The sequence below is a fragment of the Caretta caretta genome, chromosome 8, assembly GCF_965140235.1.
Source record: "Caretta caretta isolate rCarCar2 chromosome 8, rCarCar1.hap1, whole genome shotgun sequence".
Classification (NCBI taxonomy): Eukaryota; Metazoa; Chordata; order Testudines; family Cheloniidae; genus Caretta; species Caretta caretta.
Window position 1 is genome coordinate 25639292 of NC_134213.1, and position 25970 is coordinate 25665261.

Here is a 25970-nt window from a genome sequence, read left to right on the forward strand (position 1 = left end):
CACAACAAAAAATTCAAAACAGAAAGTTGCTTCAAAAGGAAAAATCAGACCATTTGGTTCTAAAAAATGTCAAAAGGGATAGTCTGACATTGCTGGAACTTTCATTTTCAGTTTTTCTCCAAAGCAAAATTTTGGGAAAATTAACCTAAATTTAATGAAGCATTTCAATTTTGTCAGAATACGGTTCCAGATTAAAGTTTGTCTATTCTCATCTGTTGTAGACTTTAAAACATAATCAGACCTAAAGATACATGATAAAGCTGCATTACACCACTCTGAATGCAGACACAGTCCCAATAGGAAAACATTGCAATTTACACTGAAGAAGCAGGCCCTGGTAAATAAATCTGCTATAGAAAGAGGTCAAATGGATAGATGGCAGCTGCTAAGAATGGTCCAATTTGTTTCCTCAAAACTGCTTTGACAGAAAATTGGAGGGTTTGATTTAATTACATTTTTTGTGAAAATCATTGGCTTTCCACAGAAAATTTTGACTTTTCGTGGAAAAACTGTACATCCCTGTGACTCTGGCAGACCACATGCCAGCTCATGCCAAGTCCCCTGGGCCTCTCTGAACACTGACAAATGCATAGCTGGAAACCAGTCTGGCTCACCTGTGTGTTAGTATTATTAAAATAGATATTAGAATTAAAAGAACGTGTTTAGTGTTTAGACTTTATCAAATGCTTGGAGGATGCTACATGTATTAATCTTACTTATAATGTCTGTATCCCATGTTATAAGGTAATATTTGAGTGTTTGCTCTGTAACTATAAAAATGTTTGCTAAGACTGTAAATGCCCACAGTTAGGGCAGAAGAATTACAAAGTGTGAAAAGATTGCTTCCTCCACATCCCTGAAGAGGGTACATACACGAGCTTGAACACTGGGGGAAAGGAATAAAAATCCCTATTAAGGAGAAATTGTTATTCCTATGCTGCTTGAACTCTGAGGGGTGAAGATTTCTAAGCATAAGCCAGGGGTGCACAGCTGTTTAGCGTGGGTTAGCCCTAAAGGACATATAGAGCTTGCATACTATAGCAGCTACTATAAATCTTTTGGAACCTATGACTGTATCTCATTTGTGTGTGTGTGTGTTTACCTGCTTTAACCTCGTAAATAACTCTCATTTCTTTCTCCTAGATAATAAATCTTTAGTTTGTTTATTACAGCATTGGCATTGTCTTTGGTTTGAGATCTGAGGTACAATTGACCTAGGGTAAGTGACTGGTCCTTTGGGACTGGGAGTAACCTGAATATTGTTGTGATTTTTGGTATAAGGGTCCATCTATCACAAAGGCAGGCTTGATAGAATGGAGTGCTCAAGAGGCCTGTCTGTGACTACATGTCCAGGCTGTTATAATACTTGAGGAGTTCACACTTGATACTTAGTTGGTGACATCTAACTACAGAACCCATGACCAGTTGGGGGTTGTGCCCTGCTTCTTAATAGTCTGCCCTGTGGTTGGAACCCGCATTCATTAGCGTGACAATCCCAAAAGCCAAATGTTTTTCTCTTTTGAGCCAAAAACCAAATAATTTTGATTTGGAAATGTGACCGCAGTGCCTCACGGAAGCTGTAGTTTGGCTGCCTCCTGCTCCCATTCTTCTCTATGGGCCGGGCTCCCTCACTGAACTACATCTTTCATGATATACCACAATCAGGAACTACCATACAAGACCAGCCCAAAATCTGGAAAGCATGATGGTGGTTCAAAGCCCTCCTAGCCTCCTTAAGAGGTGCAGCAAAGAATCTCACCCTTGATTACTCTGTTCTACCTATCTGTAAAGACAGGTGTAAATAATTCTTATCTAACAAACATAAAAGGAGAATTTTCAGGCTTAGTTCACTACTGCTTGTAAAGATGCTGAAGAGTGGATGTATGTAAATGGGAAGTAAGTAGGAGGTTAAATAATGTCAGTGCTCACAAATGAGTACAATATTTTACTTCATTAAGTGGAATGCCACAAATAATACATCATATCACACAGTAAGTACCTCTTCCCCTCACCCCCCCCCCAAAAAAATAAAAAGTTCAACAAAATGTTTATTAAGGAGGGTAAATCATGAAAGACTAAATAGTTTATTTTGCTTATGACCTTTCACACGTCACTTGTTCATTAATGTGACACATTCCTGGCTGGGAGCTGGCAAATGCCAACTCTCTGCCATTCTCAAAAACAAGTAACAAAATGATAATGTTTTATTAATAATGCCAATCTCACAAAGGCTGACCAAGAAAAGCTGCCTTTATTTGGGGTTTAGTCATAAGAATGAAAAAAGCAAGTTATCACATTCTGATTCTGGAGAAAGAAAAGAGTAGGTAGGGAACTGAATTAGTCTCAAGCAAGGGAGAGAGATCATGGATGTGAGAAAAACCTATGACTGTTTTTCTTAAAGAAAAATAAGTGCGACAGACATTGAATTCTATTCTCATTTACTATGTAAAGCAATACAGTCCAGCTTTGGGGTAGCAAAGAAACAGTAAGAATTCAGTGGGGAGAGCGAGGGACCATTACACCTAGTTACTTGCATTTTTTAAAATCACACATCTCATTGGGCCCATGATTCTTGTAGTATTGACTTTGCTTTCATTTCCCCTGCTGGATTCAATGTGGATGACACTGTGCTTTCCCTCCAGTTCTCACACACACATTCAGGGTGAAGTTCCCCTTGCTTCCTCCCATACAGAGAGTTTGTCCTATAGGTTAAGTGGGACTTAAGAGATGCATTTCATAGCCCTCCTATGGGCTCTCTGCACATGGGTGGATTAAATCTTAACTGCCTAGATTCAAACCCCTCTGATCCCAAAATCAGCAATGGATTGTGCACGGGTTGATTCTCTCACAACATTTTTACACAAGTGTAATTCCATTGATTTCAGCAGGGTTCTTTCTGATTTACACCAGTGAGAGATCAGAATCACCCCCCTGATATGTTTGTCTCTAGCTCAATTCCAATTCCTCTCCATTACTTAACCATCTATCGTGTTAATCTGTCTTCTTACCCATATCCAACAGTGAGTTTCTGAACCTCACAGAACAGCTCTGAGTTCAGAAGTGGCAGTTCTCATCTAAATACATTGCTATTTTAAAACCAAAATCATGTTTAGATTCTTTAGTGTCCCTTGTACATTCACTCTTAATTATGCACTTTCGTACATGAACACAAAGTTGGATGCATAGTCAGTGCTGGTATTTGTCAGCATGGAAGATGCATATTTTCTGACAGCTGGTTCCTAGCAATCAGCATTTTATGATGTAACATGCTCTATTTTAAGACATACAACTCATCCTTTCCTATCTGCCCTTAATGAATTACATGTGCAATCAGCAAGCACAAAACACTCTTACTATATATTTAAACTTACTTGTAAGGTATCCAGGCTGAAAATAAATATATATATATTTGTAATTATTTTATTTTTAAATTTTAATTACATGCCTCCCATGTTTTATGCTATTCTCCATCCCCTAAATTCCGTTCACAAATATTCCCTTGTCTCAACTTCAAATTATGCACCAATTAAAACAGGCAATGTTTGTAATGAGTGATAAAACCTGTATCTATATCCTGTATCTATGATTACAACATTGCAGGATACAAAGCACTATATCCTCCCTATATTTTTTTTTTCTGTCTGAGCAAAGATATTCCTGTCCTTCACAATAAGTTATGGTCTTTAGGAAGAAGTATTCAATATGTGTTTCAGAATTTGCTTCTTATGATGATAGATAAAATACCCCTTTAACCATTCCTTCATCTCAGATGTTTTACAGATCAGACTAAACCCTTTTCTCTCCATTACATTAACGATAGCAAAACTGGTACAGGAAGTTCTTTGGGCTTTAAATCAGTTCAAAGTACTGATTAAGTGGCTATCAGCTACTTTGCTGATATTGCTGATAAAAGACTTTCATAATTCCACAGCTGCTAGTTGTTACATTAAATTGGATCAATTTATGATGCAAATATGTCAAAGGTGTTCATTCTGGAAAATGTTCTCTCTCTCTCTTTTTTAATTTTAGTCATTGCTTTGAGACTTACTGGGATACCTTTTTAATTGGTGCAACATCCAATTTGTGCATAAAATGAATCTGTATAACCAAGTACCAGAATGGTGAACACCAATGTGATATATGCCATCATGTGCCAGCAATGCCCCTCTGCCATGTACATTGGCCAAACTGGACAGTCTCTACGTAAAAGAATAAATGGACACAAATCAAACGTCAAGAATTATAACATTCAAAAACCAGTCGGAGAACACTTCAATCTCTTTGGTCACTCGATTACAGACCTAAAAGTTGCAATATTACAACAAAAAAACTTCAAAAACAGACTCCAACGAGAGACTGCTGAATTGGAATTAATTTGCAAACTGGATACAATTAACTTAGGCTTGAATAAAGACTGGAAGTGGATGGGTCATTACACAAAGAAAAACTATTTCCCCATGTTTATTTCCTCCCTTCCCCGCTGTTCCTCAGACGTTCTTGTCAACTGCTGGAAATGGCTCACCTTGATTATCACTACAAAAGGTCCCCCCGCCTCCTGCTGGTAATAGCTCACCTTACCTGATCACTCTCATTACACTGTATATGGTAACACCCATTGTTTCATGTTCTCTATGTATATAAATCTCCCCACTGTATTTTCCACTGAATGCATCCGATGAAGTGAGCTGTAGGTCACGAAAGCTTATGCTCAAATAAATTTGTTAGTCTCTAAGGTGCCACAAGTCCTCTGTTTCTTTTCACAATACAGTAAGATTTTTAAATGGCTCATATGCCCAGGTCTTGTTAAGAACTACCAGGATATGAAAGGTTCACCCGATCAAATATGTAATGGGATTTGATGGCTAAAGTTTAAGAGAGAAAGTCTTTAGTTGTAGATCAATAGCTACTCTCCTGTCAGGCAGCAAGTGTGTTGTCTATTATGTTAGTGATTAGGCTGACAGCCATTTCACAGACAGAAGAGAATCTGCCAGAGCTTCTTGCATGCCTCAAGCCTAGCCTGATCTGCACTGTGTAGATGCAAGACACGACATAAGTCTGGGTCATGATGATTGAGTTGGTGCTCTGTTCCTGCTTATATCTTTCCTGGGCATGCTATAGATTCTGACAAGTGAGGACATTTCTTATTGTCACAAGCAACTCCTTCACAGCATACAGTGGATCCACTGATGCTTCTTTTTCCACCCCAGAAGCTGCCCTTACCTTGAAATAATTGTACTTCTGTAGTGAGGAAAATGGAGTAATTAAATCAGTGTGTTTCATGACTAGAAAACTACTGGTCTCTGCCTGTGATGTGATATGATACAAGGTTTGAATTGGACCTAAATTCATACCCAACTCCATACTTCAGGAATCAGATTGCTCTCTACAGGGAGAACATGAAATGGAATATCTCATTGAAGATATTATTGGTCTAATAAGAGTCTGGCTTAGCCATCCAGGACAAATCTAACCTTGCAACACTTTGCTGTGGCAAGTTTGACAAGCTAAAAGTATTTTCTCGCCTCCCAGGCATGCCTAATGTGCCTGCATACAGTGTGCTATGCATGTGGTCTTCCGGTAACTGAGCAGCAATAAGAGAATTTGGAAAATTGACGATTTGCTTGATTTTTAGGGTTTTTTTTACTCCTTAGGGTTTGAAGGCTTGTCTATATTTCTTGTGTGTTTAAGTGTTAAAAAGAATTTCTTGTCTGGTGAACAAGCTACATCAAGTTCCCAGCAACAGAGTCAGGAACTCAAATTAAAGCTGGCCAAAAAGAAAGGGAAAATTGGTATTTTAAAAATACCAAACAAAACAAACCTTTTTTTAAGTCAACCTGTGATTGGATTGGTCAATCCACAGAGAGAAATTTTCATGGCCATTTCCTTGTTTTGTTTTGTTTTGTTCTGCCCACTCTTTTTTATTTTTGACATTTTAAATTTTGCCAAAATTCCAAACAAGTTGAGCAGAAATACTGTTAATGTTGTGCCAGCAAAATAAGGTAACATAAAAACTATCACCTGCTACAAGCCCCTGTTCAATCCTCCCAATCATGGGAGTGGGAACTCATTTGTAGGGCCAGATGTGACTGGTAGGGGATAGAAGTGGTTTAATGTGATTTTCTGTTTATTGTGAATTTTAAAACTTTGTAAGGGGCACCAAGAGCTTGGGAATGGATGCTTTCTCCTACCCACTTCATTCTTTTGCCCTATGATCTTTCCCTTGGATTACATATCTATAATTTATTGGCTGATTACCTACTGTTCTTTATCTTATGATCTGTTGGCTGTCTTTACCCACTATCCCCATGTGTGCATCTCACACTTAGTTCTTAAATTTTTCATGGCCATATCTATCCCCAGTCTCACTCAGAGCTCCTGAATTCACATGAAGGAATTCTGCATGTGGACCAAGGACCACGCTCATCTTTAATCAGAATTCAATTCTTATCATTTTTTACCATTATATACACTCCCTTGTTGTCCTTCCTGTTTAAATCTCTGCTTTATGCACTCCTTCCACTTGCTCTCTCTCCCACTGATGATAGGTCTGAGCTCCCCCTCTATCTGGCAGAAAAATACAAAGTCATGTGGATTTCCAAACTCACTAAGATGGATCTTGCTAAGTTCCTTAATCATCCTCCCCATACGGAGGTACTTGGATATAATTTGAGCCCACATGATGAACACCTACTACGTTGGGAAACTTTTCAGAACTATCCCCCAGGATAAGGGAAAATAATACTAATATCCTCTTGGTCTTCATTTTACTGCAAACACATGGCTCTTAAACCAAGATTCCCTTCATTCCCACAGTACATTAAGCCACTGAGCCATTGGCTCTCTTTCCTTAATCATACTGAATCTAATACCTACACTGATAAACTACCTAATTTAATTTTTGTTCCATGATAATTTCCTATGTTATATTAATTTAACCCCCATTCGTTCTGTTTACTTGATTTACCTGTAGCAATGATTACATTTCTAGTCACCTGTAGTATTTCTGTGGAGCTCTTCAATTATATATGTATACCCATATACAGTATTTTCTCAATTATTTATAAGTCTCAAAGATAGTGTTAACTTTGAGTAAATGCCCATGTCATGACTGATAATTAAACTTACCTTCAGTGAAGTATCCCCCCTAGTCCCCATTTATGCAATAGATTTTAGATGGAACGTGTATTTTTCTCTTTGGATATCTATGCTACACCCTGATATGCATTCATAAATGGGCAGACCCAAATAGAGAGACCCACTTTTGATATAATAAAGAAGTATTATGTGTTTGCACAATCTGTATGTGTATATTATACAAACACACACACACACACACAGAGATCTCATTCTCTTTCCTTTAAATATGTACCACTCTATCATGTGAAGAACTGGGTTAAATTAGTCCCTGATGTAACTCCACTAAAGATTTCAGTGGAGTTATGCCAGAGAAGAGTTTAGTCCATTATGAGAGGCAGCACTGTAGGATAGTACAATAATTGGTAGCACTATAATAAGATTAAAATAAGATGAAGCACAGTAAAGAAGAGTGAGGATAACATTGTGGATCCGCTCAGAAGTTTAGCATTTTCTTTGCTGAATACTGTAATTAGCTAAAGGTAGCATTATATCATTCACAGCTAAATGCAGACAACCAATTGATATACCTCTGCTTCCCCCAATCTCTAATGATGTAAGGTATCTGTTCACAATGAAGTACATTTCTCTGCCTGAAGTAGCCGCAGGTCTTCAGCCAAAAACACCTGAAGAACTGAAGAAAATTGATCACCGACAGAACTTTTGAAATAATCGTGCAAAAGACAATTTATTGTAAAAGATTTTGCTTTGAGCCCAAGTAATCTGAAAAATTGCTTACAGTTGGCAAGCGCTAATGGATTTACATGAAAAAATTGTAAAAATAATGACAAGGAATCAGGAAGAAATGACAAGAAGTAAGGAACAGGCTGACCTAGAATCAAATGATGAATTGTCTCTACAGCATTTTAGGAGCCAAGTATAAGAAGACTTCTTTTTCCAAGGCCTGTGAAATAATCAGGTACAGTAGTTGAGAAACAGATTATATCTCTGGTTTTGTTGCAGAACCCCTTGTAGAAGTACATGTGCTATATATTAATATGTGCAATGTGATTCTTCAAATCACACTATCATCCCATCAACAATTTGTGTGAGATCAAAAGAACTGCAATCTATATGTGAGTAGTTCTCCTCAATGAATCTACTCAAATCTGCAGGGAGACACTGATGAGTGTTTATGTTAAAGTATCCATGGAGATTTTATATATATTGTGTATATATATAATTATTCTACCTAAAAAAAATACCTAACTTTAAAAACATTGAAGGTGCTGCCCCTTTAGCAGTGTGTAAACTGGAAGTACTATTGAAGGGTAGTGTTCTGCTCTAAATATACCTGTTAAATACAACAATAGAAAGTAATGTTCTACTATTCAAACAAGGTGATTGGCTGAACTGTGTCTCATAACCACTGTGGCCGAACTGTGTCACATAAACCATTGGCCGAACTGTGTCACATAAACCACTTTCCACTCAGAGAGCAGCAGATTACCATTCATTGTTCTGACGTAGTCCATATGGCAGGTGTTTAAGTGCTTTTTTTTTTCCTGTTTTTGATATGTGTGTGGGTGTGTGTCTGTGTGTGTGTGTGTGTGTGTGTGTTTTTAAACCATCAGTACAAAATGAAAATTTTATTTCAGCTGTGTTTGCATCATTAGCTTGCTGGCAACCATATAAGCCTAAATTATCCATGCAAGCAGTTTCATTTATTGAGATCTCTTGCAGTAAAAGAGCAGCAATCAAATCAGTCAGCCCAAATTATCCTTGACATTAACAAAGGGCTCTCGGATCATTGTAAGAAATGACTTTCTTCTCTTATTACCAGGCTGATTATGTTGTAGCTGCTGCTCCTGCAGCAGCACCACACAAAATCTAGTTTAAAATAAAAATGTTTATAAAGAGCATGTAATTTTCATTGCCAGTGTTTGTTGTGTTCAATGTTTTAATAAATATACATTATACAGATTCGCTACGATAGCTTGTACTTTCTTCAGCTGGGCAGCCACATGCAAAAAATATTCAGGCCCTGATTCTGCAACCTCAGCCACATCAGTAGATCCTTATGCTTGGGCCTAGTCCGTGGAGTACCAAGGGGCACTGCAGAGAATCAAAGGTCCATCTGTGTGTATCAGTTTGAGTTTACTGGGTAGAAGCATAAAGACAGAAGTTTAATACCCATCCAGTCTGTTTCTGGGGTACTAGCATTCTCACTAACAGTTTCTTATTCTTATCGAGTCTCTGGTGTCTGACTTCAGTGGGAGTCAGGATTTAGCTCTATTACATGGGAGCAGGACTGGTGTGCTCAAGAGGATCAAGGTGACTGGTATACTATCCATCAACATCTGAAATACATTGTCACTGGCATCCTCTCTGAACTCAATAGAAGTTTCCCATGTGGAAAAGCCAAGTAAAACCAGAAGATCTGGCTCTTAATGTAACTTGGCTCCCCTCCTTGTAACATAGGGCCCAATAATCATTACTTCTACTAACATAGTTAACTAATGGGCACTGTTCAGAGTTCAGCTAACAGCACTGACTAGACAGCTATGAAAAACTAAGATGTGACAAGAAATCAAGTATAATAGGACTTTTTTCCCTATTTCCCTATTTCTATTTTTTTTCCTAAGTTGCAGATTTTGGGGGTTAAGAAAACCCATCATGCTTGCTCCAAATCCATTGAAAACATGGGGGAAAACAAAGCTACCAAGCAGGGAAAGGACAAAATTAGTAGAAAGGAAAAACATACTCAAGTGTCAAAGAGCAAAAATATAATTAAAGCTAGTAAAACAATATCGTTGTATTGACAGTGTCCTACAAAGTACTTCTAGTTTGGGGTCTAAATATTATTTCCAGTTAAGCGTTGTCAATGGAAATAAATATGGCCCTGTGGTTAAAGCAGTACTTACTTTGTGCCAGGGCTGAGCCAGGGCACCTCTAGACTTGGCAGTACATAGCCCTGGCACCTCTGGGCTTGCCATGTCAGCTATAAAAATAAAATATTGCTTGAGCCCCAGCACCTCTTTCATTACAAATTAAGCACTGGGTTAAAGCACTGGACTTGGACTCAGGAACTCTGGATTCAGATTCCAGCCCTGTTCTACGCCAGGCGCTTTATCCTCTCTCTGCCTCAACTCCCCATCTTTAATGTGCAGAGGATACTCTACGCAGCATTCTGAGGATAAATTCCTGTGTTAACAGCTGCCATATGAGAACACAGATAGATTGAGGAGCTGCTGTCTGATGGTTGGAGCAGGGGACTAGTAGACAGAACTCCTGAAATCTACTCCAACCTCTGCCACTGAGACAGTGATGCGGAATCAGTGTATGCCTTTGGCAAGGTCTCAGGTTCACATATGCCTGTATGAAAGATCATAATGCTTATTTTCTGGGAGCATGGGAGAATTGGGGAATTTAATTAATTAAGGCTTATGATGTTCCTTGAGATACTTAAATGAAAAATGCCTCAGAAATGCAATGTATTATTACTAATCTCTTTAAAAAAACAGAAATAACTGTAATTAGAGGGCCATACCCTGCTCTCAGTTTTGAAGCGGAACTCTCCATTATTCTCAGTTGTTCACAGTTCATTGCTTTCTGGTTCCTGTAATAGAAAAACAAACAATAATGATATAGGCAGTGATTTGCTTGATTCAGAAAACTAAACACTCCAAAGCTGCCTTTTTCTTGAACTCAACCCTTCTAAAATGTTTGGTTACTTTTTATTCTACATGTACCTTAAAAAAACCAAAAACATCAGCTATATCCTGATGCCTCCCAACCACTCCTATCATGATGCCTGGCATGAAACACTGTGTTTTCAGAAGAGTGATTGAAAACAATGGGGAATTCTCCTTCAAACTTCACGACACAATGGCAAAGCTCACATTGACTTCAAACAGTCCTGGATTTCACTCATTACATATGAAGAGTCCTCCAAAACTGATGGCATGACATGAGTTATACTATGTCCCTCTTTAATTACATGGTAATTACATAAAGTTTCCCTGGGTAAATATTCTGATTTGTATTATACCATAAGTTCTGAAGAACTCTCCATTATTTTCAGTCACTTTTTCCAAGACACTGATAGGATGCCAGTTCAAGATAGGACTGGTTGAGTGGCAGCCAAATATCGTTGATATGCATGTTTTTAAATGTATATAAATATACACATAGATACACAGCTTGATTGTATCTGCACATACTTTGATTGTACTGGTTCCAGGGCCTCCACCTGTACCATGGATTACAGTATCCCCTTTCTCCACCATTCATATGTTGCTTGCCTTCCTAGATGGTAAGCTTTTCATGGAAGGGTTCATGTTTGGACAGTATCTATCACAATTATTTTCTGTATGCAGCAGCACTTAGAGGCCCCAACAACATCAGCGCCCCGTTGTGCTGTACAGGCACATTATAAGCTTTTGGGGGCAAGGACTTACTATCTTAATAAATAAGACATGCAAAGGATGGAAGGTGAACCAGAGATGCAAAGACTTGCCCAAGGTCACAAAGCTGGTCAGCGGATCTCATATCTTCTGAGTCCCTGGCCAGAGCCCATACCACTAAACCACATTCCTATGCGGCCCTGATCCTGTTCAGGCTTTTGAGTTCTCCTACAACTCAGATAAACAATACGAATAGTAATCAAGGATAATCCTATTGCTTTCTTTCCAAGGGAATAAATGATAAAGGTAGGACTTCAGAATTTCTGGTTGATTCCACTAATAAGTTAATGCACTAGATGCATTAGTAGATCATTTTGACATTTAAAGTTTGTTATAGCATGTCACTGCCTAAGCAGATTTGCTGAGTTGACACCCTGAAAATATAGCTGAAATTTTCCTTGAGTTCCTTAGTTCATCACCCTTTTTATTACCACACATACAGTTGATCTGACTTATCTAGTACATCAGCAGAAATTTTCTAAATCTTACCAGTGCATTACTACCAACAGCTGGCTAGATTCCACAAGGTGCTAGATTCCACAAGGTACTAGACACATTGGTAGATATTATGATTGATAGTCCTCTTTCATCAGTGCATTACTCTCGAGAGCTAGAAGTAGGCAGAAAACACTTTTTGAAAATAAACCAGGGCTAAAGACATGGACCTGTCCTTCCATTGAGCCCTGCCTCATCTATGACCCTAGAGAAGACAGAGTGTCCTGAGGCAGCAGGAGGCAGGGAGTGGAGGATTAGAGAACTGTTGGTTCCAAGGCAGAAAAGTCCTGGGGTAGCAGGACTCAGAAAACTGTAGCTTCTGGGTCAGGAGAGTACTAGGAAAAGGATGGCTGTTCCCCTATCCCAGGTGTGAAGAGAGGGTAAGTGGAATCTCCATCTGAGCAGCCAAGGAGAGGCTTGCATTTTTGTGTGCATTAAAAATGGTCCTTTAAAGTTGTAATTTAGTGTGAAATTATCACACACATGGGCAGAGGAGTAGAGAAGAGTTAAAAAGTCAAGAGACAGACTAAGAAATATGATATTGTTTCATTTTTTTTAATCTCATGAATTTTTAGCCAGCCATTATTTTGGAGGGTCTGACTCATAATTTTTGATCTCCTGAGGTTGGCAAGTCTGCAGGTCTCATCATTTACTCAGTAACCCAAGCTCAAAGAGTGCAAACAATGCGTAAAATGATTAACACGGGGTGATGGGAAGAAGTCACCTATGTGTATCACACTTTTGTGCTTTGCAGTTTGCTATTTCAAAGGTAAAGACATTTTGCCAATATAGATAGATCTGTAAGGAAATGCTGTCTCATCACACAAGATCGCATAAGTGAAATGTGCTATTGTTTGGAACAGGTGTTCTGAGGAGGAAGAGTGGGTGCATTGTTATGTTGTTAATATACATCTGATCCTGATCCCACGCCACTTCCCGCAGCTCCCATTGGCTGGGAACGGCAAACCGCAAATGTAAACAAACTGTCTGGCGCCCGCCAGTGGATTATCCTGACGGGCCGCATGAGGCCTGCGGGCTGCAGGTTGCCCACCACTAGTCTAAAGGGTCAGTCACGGACTGTAGCTTTTTGATTCAATCTAAAGCTAGCTACTTCCGTTCCCTCACATACCTGGTCTTTGGGCAAGAAATTATCATTTAAACCCACCAATCCCCATGGCCTTTTTTTAAAATAAATCTTTACAAGCCTCTGGCTCAAAAGCTAGTTCAGTGTGGTATCTATGTCAAAGAAACATAGAAGGCAAATACGCTTATTTACTAGAACTGCTTGGAAACTTCCTGTCAATGATTTTCTCACCCCTGTTTGCAAATTCAAAATTTTCCACAGGAAAATTTCAGTTTTGGGGGGGAAAAATGTTTTTCCGTCAAGAAAATTAAAATGACAGGTACCTGTCTGCCTGCCTGGGAGACTCTTGCTATGGCAGAAAGTGAAATTGACTTGAGCCTTCCATGTAGGCAGGCAAGGCTGACTGCCCTCAGCCACTCCACTTCGCTCCTAGCTACAGGGCTGGAATCAGAGAGCTGGACTGCTTAGCCAGAGACAGAGAGACATAGCACTAAGCTTCCCCATCTTCCCTCCAAGCTCTGGGGCCAGAGATGCTGAACACCCCAGGTCTCTGCCTCTCTAGTGGCTGGTCTGGAAGGCTCTTGTCAATTTTATCTGCAGGTGAAAAGTAAAATTGACAAGGGCCTTTGAGGGGAGCATCTGGGAAGGCAAAAAAAAAAAAAAAATCCATTTGGGCTCTCCTGAAATGGAATTTTCTTGAAATCCCTTCCTACAAAAAAAAATCATGGATTTGATGCTTTGCCCTGGTTCAGAACAAAAATTAACTCAAAAATCAAAATTTTCCTCAGAGGCAATTTCTGTTTTCCAGCCAGCTCAACTATTTACTGCAGAAGGTTTGAAAAGACATGAAAGTAAGAAGTCTAAATTACTGATCTGTTTTGCCTTTCCTGACAGCTTCTTTCAATCTTCTCTTGTTCCCGAGATCCACTAACTTACTAACAAGAAAAAGAAAAGGGAGAGCATGCAGGGAGAGTATTCTGAGGAGGATAAAAATGCTGTGGATAGGCTGTGACAGCCTTCTTTCTTGAGAGGATGTTATCCCCTAATCCAGGGATTTTTGCTCCTAAATTTTTAAAGTTAAACCTGGTGCAGTTCTTAAAAATATTTTTCAATGAATCTGTGTAGCTTTTTAATCCCGTTAGAATAGATGTGTTGCCTTAAGAATACTCCACATGCTTGCTTTCTTTCCTTCCTAGGGGTTTATTATTCTGCATTCAAATTTTGTGCATGTAATTGCGATTAATATCAATTGGAGAGACAACTCTCTAAATCAAATTTGATGTGTTGTAGGTGTAGGCATAGCTGTGCTCAACACAATAGTTTTGGCTTCCAGTTCTTCCTGACAATCTGTTCTCAGTTTTGTGTCTGCACTCCTTTGCCTTCACTTGGAGTTTCAGGTTCACATGAACTGAAATACTAAAAGCAAAACATTGCCAGAGTCACCAAGAGTTGCCTGATTCCAGTTAGAAATTGACTGTAGACTTAAATGCCTGACTGTATTCTGCAGATATACTTGTACAAATGTACAACATCGCCCTTGCACTGGTTTCAAACAGAGGTTAGTTGCATCCGTACAAGCCCCTTTTTACACTGCTGCAACATTAGCTACATTAGCACAATTATCCCCAGTTCATACGGGCCTTAAGATGCAATGAGAACCAAAAGTTAATTACCGGGGAGTTGGTCAGGCTTTTAGGTTAATGTCTGATATCCACCCATGTTCCCAAAGGTTCTGGACCCATGTTGCTTATTGGAAGAAATGTGACTCAATATCAGCTTTATACATTTTATTAAAACTACTCAACAAAAATAAATTTGAGAAAATATTTCTCCAAAGCTAAGCTATTATTAATGCTACTAAACTAAGAATTCAGCAATACAACTATCAAATCAAGGTCAAATCAACAAGATAGTCTCAATATTAGATTAAATTATCAGATTGGTTAAATCACTAGGTTAATACAACAGATAATCAACTCTTATAATTCTGAAGAAGAGATCTAAGGAGGTTGCTGTCCATCTGATTATAAATCCCAACTAAAGAAGTTTACCAAAGTCAGTCAAAGCTATAACTGGGAGCTGGTAAAATATCTTAATACTGAAACCAAATGATCCAGTGTCTGAACCATAACCTTAGTGCCAATTATAAAGCTTGTTCCTTTGATTTCAATTGTTGCATGAGGTCTAAACCCTTGCTTCCCTACCCAGCAGATAAGGGACAGACTAATAGAACCTTTTTTTCTCAAGCGGAAGTTTGACAACTCCTATGTACCAATATTAATATAAATAAGGGTTTAAATACAGAACACACAGTAATGATTTTTTTAATGAGACAACACTTAAGCCAGGTAAAACCTAGATCATTTTCTGTGTGTGGCATGTTCCCAGTGTGGACTTTATAGACAGACATGCCTACACACAACCATACTCTCATATCTCAAAGAATATAAAAAGGCTGTCCCTCAGCTAATAAAAACAAAACCAGTAAAAAGGGAAAAAATAGATCTTTGAGGTTAGAGGGCGGCTTCAAACTTCTTCAGCTCTCAATTTTCTAGACTCTTATGGAATAGGAGCTGGAACTGCAATCAAGGAAGCAGATGATGTTGCTGGCACAGAAACTCTTGCTAGCAGATCTTCTTCGGGTGCATGAAGACAGGACAAAGGCTGGAGTGGTCTGGTTGCTGGTGTGTTGACCTCTTTTCCCCAAAGTGATTAGTCTTGGAGATGCAACAACCAGCAACTCAACATTCATCCACCACCCAAATTAAAAATAAACATGGACATCTTATGACCAATGTTGTTGGTCTGCTCACAAACACAACAATTTACAGCCATATTTCTATCTGGGAACTTGGTTAAAACTCAGAAAGTTTCTCTCTTCTGGGTTCTTCATGTTGACAGAGAAAAGCTCATTTAAAACTTACCAAGATGAAACCTATTTTAAAAAGAAAAATAATTAAAATGTATATAAGGTCTGTATTCCCATTTACATTACTTCTCTCATCATGTTTTCTACCGAAAACAATAAATGGCTTGAGTTTCACCTGAAAAATCAGCCCAGGTTAGCTGCAAACTTTTGAACCTTTCAGCGAACCTGGTCTGTGTTTTATGTTTACAACTGAACCCAAATCCAGATGAGTTTCTCCTGATTTAGGATTTTGTTAAGAAACAGCCACATAATATGGCACACACCCTCTGTTTAAAAAGCTTCTGATCCAGAGCAGGGGATATTTATTTCATGCTACATCATTTAGTATTAAACAGCCCCACCAATTACTGTCTCTCTCCATCTGTCATCTGTTCTTTCAGACTGGAAAGGCCAAATGGTATTTTCTTATTTTCACAAGCTAAATAACCTTCTGCAGTTATACAGAGTTATGCATCTTAAACGTGGGGCAGCCTTTTGAATATTTATGCCACAGAGGCAATCTGGAGAAAAACAGCACAGAAATGAGTGGTGTTAAGGAGGAACTTAAAAGAGAATAGACAAACACTACTCGAAGCAGGAGGCTGTTCTAAGCGTCAGAGGCAGTGTGAAAGAAAACAAGCACAAAGTAGAAAATGGCAATGAAGCCAAAGCCAGTCTTAGCATTTTTGGATGCTGGGTGTGGAGCTTTAGTGCCCCCTAGTCTCTTGCTTCAGAGACAGACCCCTGTTTACTATCCCAGATCAAGTAGATCATAGGTTGTGTGCTTTGCAGGCCCAAAGTCTAGCTTGGAGTAGTAAAAGGACACAAAGAAAAAAGCATTAGAATAAGTAGAGAAGAATAGGAAGAACTGAATGGGGAGATTAAATACAGGTGAGGTCAAGATTATGTTGGGCTGTGACAATAAATTATTTGATGCAGTAAGAAACTGGAAGCCAGTGAAAGGATCTGATGGGATTCCAGGAGGAAAGGGCAACGCCATCAGCACATTGGCACCAGTAGAAGGCTTTAGCTGTGTCATTTTGGATAGATTGAAGAGAAGACACAGCAGACAGGATCAGCTATAAAAGAGGAATTTACAGTGCTCATGGCAAGAGAAAATCAAAGCATGGAGGAGAATTTTATCAGCAGTACGAGAGGAAGGGATGGATTTGGGAGATTTTACAGTATTAGCAGCACCAGGATTTATCAAGCACCTGAGAAGGGAGTGGAAGGCAGAGAGAGAGAGAAAAGAATCATAGATGACGGACAATGCCTAAGGTTTTAATACTGTACTTAGCTATTTTAATGCATAAATCTTCTGCTTGGCACAGTAAGATGGATATACCTAAAATAGCTCTGCTGAATAAGGATTAAAGTATTTGGAACTTAGAGAGTGTTCTTGTCCTTTTTGATACTATCTGCTTAAAAGCTAGACATTAACTTAAGGTCAACATTTGGAAAAGTGGTCTCTCATTTTAGGAGGTCTCAGTTTTTGGGGAATCAAATCAGAGATATCTTTGGACTAATTTTCAGAGGTGCTGAACACCTGAAGCTCCCATTGACTTTGTTTGGAGCTGTGGGGGCTTAAATGGGGCCTAGCTGACTAAATTGTATGTTTGAGTGTTTCAAGGTACATAAGGCAACATAGTGCATGTCTCTGAAACAGCAGTGGAGTGCACCCATGAGGAAACCACATGAGTAAGCCTGGAACATACATCTTCTGGGGAGAAGAAACACAGCTCCGCTGGCTCAAAAGAGCAAATATTCATCTACCTGTAACCCACAGTTATTCACATATTGACAGTTATTTCAATAAAGAAGCAAAGCTGTAGGTTATTAAATGCAAGTCATTAGCAGTAGGTGTCAACAGATTCCCCTACGCAAAGTGGTAATCATGACAAGAATTTTGTAAGTCACGACCTCAATGAAACATATCATGCAATACATCATATCTGTTCCCTTCCCAGTGTAATTAAGCATTTGTATTTATTTGTCGAAAGGCTTCCTGTTGGGAATTTTAAAATTCTGAACCTGCAAGCTGTTTCAGTTCTAACTTACATTTTCTAAAAAGACAGGAGAGACAATTAGAAAAGGCAAGGTGAAAAGTGATGCATCTTATAATACACTCTGGTACAAGTCAACCTATCAGGCACTTATCCTTGACAATTATTTTTCAAAAGGATGTTTTTTGTCCTTCTTGTGTCCTTGCACACTAAAAAACAACGGGTTCCGTTTTGATCTTATCAACATTAGGGTAACTCAGGTGTAACATCATTAAAATCAGTTGTGTGAAATAAGAATTACACCCACGTATTTCAAATCATAGAATGTTAATGCCTAATACTAATCACTTTTTGTTGAGTTGGAATTTAGCCTTTGGTAAATTCACATGTTGAACAAAACACTAAAAGAATAAAGCAGTTACTGTACTGGGATGGTTTGTAATAGCTGGTCCATAGATTCATAGATATTTAGGTCAGAAGGGACCACCATGATCATCCAGTCCGACCTCCTGCACAACGCAGGCCACAGAATTTCACCCACCACTCCTGCAAAAAACCTCACACCTATATCTGTGCTATTGAAGTCCTCAAATCGTAGTTTAAAGACTTCAAGGAGCAGAGAATCCTCCAGCATGTGACCCGTGCCCCATGCTACAGAGGAAGGCGAAAAACCTCCAGGGCCTCTTCCAATCTACCTTGAGAGAAAATTCCTTCCCGACCCCAAATATGGCGATCAGCTAAACCCTGAGCATATGGGCAAGATTCATCAGCCAGATACTACAGAAAATTCTTTCCTGGGTAACTCAGATCCCACCCCATCTAATATCCCACCACAGGCCATTGGGTGTGAGTAACAGTAGGGAGAAATTAGTATTGGACAAGTTAAGTTTATGACCCAACCACTCCCAGTCTCTATTCAGGCCTAATCTGATGCTATCCAGTTTGCAAATTAATTCCAGTTCTGCAGCTTCACGTTGGAGTCTGTTTTTGAAGTTTTTTTGTTGAAGAATTGCCACTTTTAGGTCTGTTATTGAGTGACCAGAGAGATTGAAATGTTCACCTACTGGTTTTTGAATGTTATGATTCCTGATGTCAGATGTGTGTCCATTTATTCTTTTCCGTAGAGACTGGCTTGTCTACGAAGGTCTATGAGACTGAGGGATCAGTCCTTGCTTACAAACAGCCCCCCAAACTGAAGCCCCCCAACTCAGCAGCAACTACACACCACACAACAAAAACACCAACTGAGGAACCAAACCCTGCTACAAACCCCGGTGTCAACTCTGTCCACATATCTATTCAAGAGACACCATCATAGGACCTAACCACATCAGCCACACCATCAAGGGCTCATTCCCCTGCTCATCTACCAATGTGATATATGACATCATGTGCCAGCAATGCCCCTCTGCCATGTACATTGGCCAAACTGGACAGTCTGAATAGAGACTGAGAGTGGTTGGGTCATTACAAAACTTAAATTTAACTTCCCCAATATTAATTTCTCCCTACTGTTACTCACACCTTCTTGTCAACTGTCTGTAATAGGCCAGGTTTCAGAGTAGCAGCCGTGTTAGTCTGTATTCACAAAAAGAAAAGGAGTACTTGTGGCATCTTAGAGACTAACCAATTTATTTGAGCATAAGCTTTCGTGAGCTACAGCTCACTTCATCGGATGTATCCGATGAAGTGAGCTGTAGCTCACGAAAGCTTATGCTGTAATAGGCCACTCTCTCACCACTTCAAAAGTTATTTTTCCTCCCTTGTTAATTGATTTGTCTTGTTAGACTGACCTCGCACTTGGTAAAGCAAACCCCCTTTCGTTTATTTATACCTGCTCCTGTATTTTCACTCCATGAATCCAATGAAGTGGGTTCTAGCCCACGAAAGCTTATGCCCAAATAAATTTGTTAGTCTCTAAGGTGCCACAAGGACTCCTCATTGTTTTTTTCAGTTATTTATTGTTAGCCTATTGTTATTGAAAGCTGTGTTTGACATATCAGCACCCCTGTCTTCAGTTGAGGCATGTACCAGCACATCACAGAAAAAGAGGAAGGTGAAAGCAGTATCAATATTACAGGAAAGCACACCTAGTATTCATCAGCAAAAATAGAAGGGCAGAAGAAATTAAGTCCTGAAGGGATAACAGAGAATAGAGGGTTCAAGGAAAAAGGAAAAGACAGGGAGATAACTGAGGAGAAAGAGGGTTCAAGTTCTAGTTCTCCCACAGACATCCTGTGACCTTTGCCTCAGTTCCCTTCTGTAAAATGAAAATAATATTTCTTTTCTTCCTTTGTTTTCTGTCTTATTTACACTGTACATTCCTTCAGGCAGGGAACCTCTTGCTATCTCTCTCTACTGGGCCTAGCACACAGAGAAACAGAGTTTTGTTGAGACCTCAAGGTGCTATCCTATTACAAATAAAAGCTCAATGAGGGGGTAGTAGAATTAAGGACAATAGAGGAGCAAGTTCTTTAATTTTCTTAATAGGAAAAGAGATTCTTGTGAAAACATATATGTCTATGCAACTCTACCACCCCTGATACAAGACCATCTTGAGGGTCTGCTCACATCTGTGTCTCTCCCATAGCTACATCGCCCACTTTGCCTGTACCAAAGGGCCAGTATGACTTGTTAGCATTAATTCTGGTTACATACACAATTAAATCAGCAAGTCCTGTAGTAATTGCTGCTTTAGAGCTTTCAATTCAGTCTTTCTTCATTTTATTTAAATTAAATGTTTGGCAAGCTCTATTCTTTCTTACAGATTTCCAGCAAATTAATTCCCTTGTCAGATTCAAGTCAAGTCCTAAGATTCATTCTTATTATCTCTCCTACTCTTCTGTTTCCTGTACTGTACATATAATTGCATAACCTGCACTTTTGACACAAGCTGTAATTTGGGCTTTGATGCAAGAGAGTCAAATCATAACAGATTTCTCATTCCCCTTCATATTTGGTTAAAATAGTTTTCCTTTAAATATAATGAATCCAGTCATTTAATTTCTGAGATATTATTCAAATCAGGAACCTTTCCAAGGTAGAAAAAGTATTATAGTTGAGTATAGGCAGCTATGGGACATATATCTGTAACATGTATCTGGCACACTTCCCCCCTCTGTGTTCCTGTTGTTTGTCTAAGCTAACTGGAAATTAAATATTCTATTTTTGTTAGTGAAATTTCAAGTATTAGGGCCTGATCCTGAGGGTCTGAGCACCCACCATTCCCACTGAACTTAAACCTCAGTGTACTCAGGCAAAACTTTCCCTGCAATAATTTTGTCTTATTGGCTCTGGCCCCTGTGTGGGTAAATTGGACTGGGAAGGGAAGAGGGTACAAGGAGTTTTTCTCCCTTGTGTTCTCCCTTCAGTCAATGATCTGCAGGGACTGCTCACTTCCAATGCTCCTCGGGATACAAATCATCCCAAATGCACCCTGTAGACTCACCAGCTTGGGAAAGAGAAATAGAAGTTCTAGTTAGAGGTAACTTCCCATTTCTTTCTTTCATATCCTAAATCAACTCAAGCAACTGGACAATAACCATCTGAGGCCTTTCCAGCTTTGGTCAATTGAGAGGATGGCAGCCTTATCCTATGGAAGCCTCCATTGTACCAGCTTCCCCTCTCCTTTCACAACCCCACCTATATCAGCTATGCAATAGGCAGGAACCCAATAACCCTTTACATACCAGAGTGCCTTTACCTCTTGTCACATAGCTGTTCTCCTGCTTTCTGCCCCCAGCCTACAGAGCTGGAAGTTTATATGCTGCACACTCCCAAACATCAAGGCAGCAGGTGCATTCCTCCTGCAAGCTGTTAAACCTGTTGAAGGATTGTGCCTTCCCTGAAGCACAATCTCTCTTGGAACTCTGAAAGAGGTTGTGCAGTGCTGCAAAACCCCTGTGCAGGCCATTACCTTTGACAAGGCAAAGACCTGACCAACCTGTGAGCAAGTGTCATGCCATCTGCACTGCTGATCACTAGAGTAGGTATCCAAGAGAGTGAACTTATGCTCCCTATAGGAGGTGAAGTTTGAAAGATGAAGAAGACATTCCTTGCTCTGTTAAAACAATTTAAAAATAAGTCAAGCTTTCGGTATGGCCCTTGACTGTCACTTGCAACAAGGACTATTACAAGAGATAACATTAACCATAAGGACATAGATAAAATCCTTTTTTAATATAGTCCCTTGGAAAGAGTTTTTCTTCAACATGCAAGAACATGACATGCAAGAACAGGACATCTTCTATAAACTGGGAGCAGCTATCATGAAATTTCAAAGGAAGGAATAACAGCACTACATATCTAGTAGTATAGTTTATCTGACTTTTCTCCTGGAGCATTGATGTCCACATAGTTCTTCCAATACCCATAAAAGGTGATCAAATGATACATATTTAGAGTAACCACATTATTAAGTTTGCTACTGTCTTGTTTGTTTCTTGACCATTCGCCAATCTTGGGAAGGACTTGGCAAAATAATTCCTGTGAAGAAGTACTAACTGTATCCAAACCACCCTGCATTACAATGAACCAAGAAGAGTAAAGGGAAGAATAATGAAACTGCCAGAAAAAATGGATGGAATGGCAGTTCTAAACAACTGATAACTGACTGAAGTGAAAGGGGAAGGATAGCTATAATTGCTTCAGACATAAAACCAACTGGCAGTTTGCTGGGGAGAGTTGAAAGCTACCTGAGTTAATATTTTAATATTATGTTAATATGAATGTTTCCAGGATAGCTAATATAAATAGTAATAATATAAATAGTTCTTCCAGAGGGCTACATACAATACGTAGTCAACTTGTATCTCTTTCTCACACACATTTCATATCACATTATGTTACATAGCCTACACTTTTATGTTGGCAACTGAGACATTAAACACCAGCTAAAGGCCAAACTTTCCATAGAGCAGTGACATGAGTTAACTGGACAGTTAAGGTGTAACAGCTTTAATGCAAGCTCCAGTGTCATATCCATTGTTTCCACTAGCCTGACTAAGTAGTTCTTGCATTACAACTACATAAAACTAAAGGAAACATAGTTCTGATTTATAAATCAGGGCAAGATCTTCAGCTGATGCAAGACAGCATAGCTTTACTGAAGTCAATAGTTACCAGTTTACACCAGTTGAGGATCTGGCCCCAGAAGTCTGAATTAAAATGTGAAAGCAAGACACCAGGGCTTTCTTGTCCTAAATATTAGCTCAGTTATATGAATCCAAAATGTAAGATAAAAATCTGTAATAAATTTTAGGTAACAACTTACTGGCATATGGTTAGAGAACTTTATGAGTTTTGTTAACTTAATCTATTTTTGAATTTCTAAATCTTTATTCATGTTTGTGTTTGATGCACATCTGCTAATTATTCCTCCTCATGGATATCCAGTTGAACTTGCTGTGACAAGGGCACACATGGCCTATAGCAGAGGAGCAGAAAGTCAAGTAGACACCTTGTAATTTAATTAAGGAATACTCATTTTTTATTATTTCATCTTTTCTGCCTGGCATGGTGGGTGTGCTTTGGGTTAAATAAAGAACTTGGGATCTCTCTTCTCTGAGATAATGGACAAAAAAGGTGACATTTCAATCTCTGAAAAGGGGGAGCTGGGCAGAGAGAAAGAAATTTTCTAGCCATCATCATCCATTTCAGCTATGGAAGCATAAGAGGATGACAAGGAAACTGTGTGGTCCATTTCAATATGGCTAGCACAGTATATTGTATTTACATTACAGTGGGTCATACTGATATAAAACACCTCTCCAAGAACAATGTTTGGCATATTGTTGCATGAACAACAGAGTATAATGCTATGCTAGCATCCAAATGTATAGACGAGCACACTAGAACACCTGACTTTATGTAGTGCAGAAATGAGGCTCAAAGGCCCAGATTATCAAAAATATGTAGGCTCGTAACTCCCTAACTTGATTTCAGTGTAAATTAGGAATCTAAATATCTTTGAAGATCTGAGCCAAAATGTCTACATAAGAGCCCAACAGAGAGAAATATAATGCCTTCAAGCTGAAGAACACTTTTATTAGCGAACTACCCAAATTATCAGTTTTTATTAAATATGATGAGATGTTTGACTGTAAAAAATACAAAAGGGGAATAATGAAGAAAGAAAGCTATCCTTAAGAACCTCATAGTTGTGCCTCTTTGAGCAGGTCTACAATATATCTGTAATTTATCCAGAGTATAAGAAGGGAAACTATGCTTCTCCCAGGGAATCAACATTGAAGGTGGATCAGAACTAGACAGAAAACTGCAGCATAAGGAATGTTCTTTTAAAAACCAAGAGAGGAAATGTGACTGGTTTTCATCAGCGTACATTAACTTCAAGTAGCTCTGACACTTAATGTGAACAATAAATTCCACTTGGATTTCAACTAGTGTTCTTTTCTGATGAATAATGAATGTTTACACTGCCCGAGTCCAAAAATTCACTCTTTATTCCCTCCATTCTCTCTCCCCCACCCCCGGCTTTTTTTTCCTTTCCATTTGATTGCTCAAGGTTACAGCTTTTTCACAGTGCATGTATGACATGTAGAAATGCCCACCTTCATGCTTATATATATCTTTAGCATCACCACGATGTAGAGTATTAGCAGAGTTTGTAATCCTATCAGACTGGTTGAGGAGTGAAAATGCATGAAGGGCTTGCATGGACAGTGGTTGTTTTTCTCTTTTAAAACATACATATTTAGAGAATTCAAATTTAGAAATTAAATCAGCTTCTTTATTTTCTGCACCAGAAGTATGCTGGAAGCTTTGCCCTAATGCTTTTATAGAATCATGAGGTTAGAAGGGACAACAAGGGTCATTCTAGTCAAATCCTCTGCCAAGATGCAGGATTTGTTGTGTCTAATCCATCCAAGATGGATAGCAATCCAACCTCCTTTTTAAAACCTTCAGTGAAAAAGCTTCCACAACCTCCCTAGGCAGTCTGTTCCATTGTCCAAGTGTTCTTACATTTAGGACGTATTTCCTGAATGACTACTTTATGAATGTTTCCAGGATAACTACATTTCTCTGCCTGTAGTATCCAAACATTTGTGAAAGCTGTGACCCACATGAGAGAGTTTTTTTTTCTTTTAGGAGAAGTGCAATTTAGATGAAATTGAGGTATGACTCATACCTCATTTGCATCAGGAAGGTCACCATGATTTCTCTCAAGAAACAAAACAACAGAAGACTTCAAAAGCCCATTTGATCCTTTGGATGTCTTCTGGAATTTCACAGATCAAGTCCTCTGTATTCCTGCCTGCATTGAGCTGGCTGAGTCAAACAAAAAAAATGGAGCAGAGCAGTTAAGAACATGGATGAGGACAAAGACATCAGTCATTAATTGGAAGCCTGTATCCTAGGCAAAAAGAAGAGCAAGCAGCTAACTCCAAAGCCCACTTAATTCCCAAAATCCAGCATCCTATTCCTGTCCTTCCCTCCCTGTTCTATTTCATAAGATTCCTACTTCAAAGTTCTTTGCCTAATTTAATGACTGTTGCCAAATAGATATTAAAAATGAGAACACTTAGTGAAAGTGGATAATTACTTTGAATCTTAGATTTACTGAGTCATAGTGTCCTCCTGAATTTAAACCATATTTTCCCTCCATACTGTTGACTCCCCACAGCGGTCATTCATTACCAGACTCTGCCTTGAGAAGAAGTATTTTTTCCTGTGTGTGCATGTGTGAGAGGAGATTTGGGGGGTGAAGGGACAACAGGGGGAAAAATCTTCAGTGGTTACAAACCTCCAAGTGCTGACACCGATAAAGGATTCCACCCAGCTTTTGAGAAGACAAGTGAAAGTTATAATAAAATCATAGAATATCAGGGTTGGAAGGGACCTTAGGAGGTCATCTAGTCCAACCTCCTGCTCAAAGCAGGACCAATCCCCAACTAAATCATCCCAGCCAGGGCTTTGTCAAG

The 25970-nt window shown here is 39.0% G+C and overlaps 1 long non-coding RNA gene across 1 annotated transcript in view; it reads right to left on the reverse strand.

The window, feature by feature from the left end:
* Window positions 1-8515: 8515 nt before the first annotated feature.
* The window catches only part of LOC125641834 (uncharacterized), a 63828-nt gene continuing 46373 nt past the window's right edge, over window positions 8516-25970 (reverse strand). Inside the window, exons 3-4 of the long non-coding RNA XR_007358172.2 lie at window positions 10625-10693; window positions 8516-9234 (exon numbers count right to left, since the gene is read on the reverse strand). This is a non-coding gene — a long non-coding RNA (uncharacterized LOC125641834). The remainder of the gene's footprint in view (window positions 9235-10624; window positions 10694-25970) is intronic.